This window comes from Corvus brachyrhynchos, unplaced genomic scaffold, assembly GCF_000691975.1.
Source record: "Corvus brachyrhynchos isolate BGI_N302 unplaced genomic scaffold, ASM69197v1 scaffold23, whole genome shotgun sequence".
In the NCBI taxonomy this organism is placed as follows: Eukaryota; Metazoa; Chordata; class Aves; order Passeriformes; family Corvidae; genus Corvus; species Corvus brachyrhynchos.
The window spans coordinates 11,974,628-11,975,063 of record NW_008238983.1 but is presented as its reverse complement, the minus strand read 5'-3'; positions in this window follow the sequence as shown (position 1 = coordinate 11,975,063).

The following is a 436-nucleotide window of genomic DNA, read 5'->3' as shown; positions in this document are numbered from 1 at the left end:
TGAATGAGGCGCTACATTTCATTTTGGAGACAAAAGACCAGGCTTGCTCACTCTGGGATGTAGCACAAGCAATTCCCACAGAATCAGATGCAAAACACTTTTGTTTCAGTTTTGAGACAGCATTCAAGTTTTCCCGTAAAGTGCTCTCATACAGAGGATCATGCCTCTTCATTCATAAAACTATTTCCAAGGACACATCAAAAGCAGTGAGAGGCACATGAGACAGCAGAAAACACTTCAGCCTTTGGTTTCCTTTCCTTAGCATGCACTACCTAAAAGCAAAGAGGGTAGCTGTCTATGGGCAAGTCTTTATTTGAAATGATGCCATGAAGATTTTTTGCCTTTTCTTTTATACCCCTGTTATACCTTTTTACAACTTCTGTATTCTTAGTGCTTTTTGCCTACATTCTTGGACTTGTTTGTTCAGCTAGGAGAC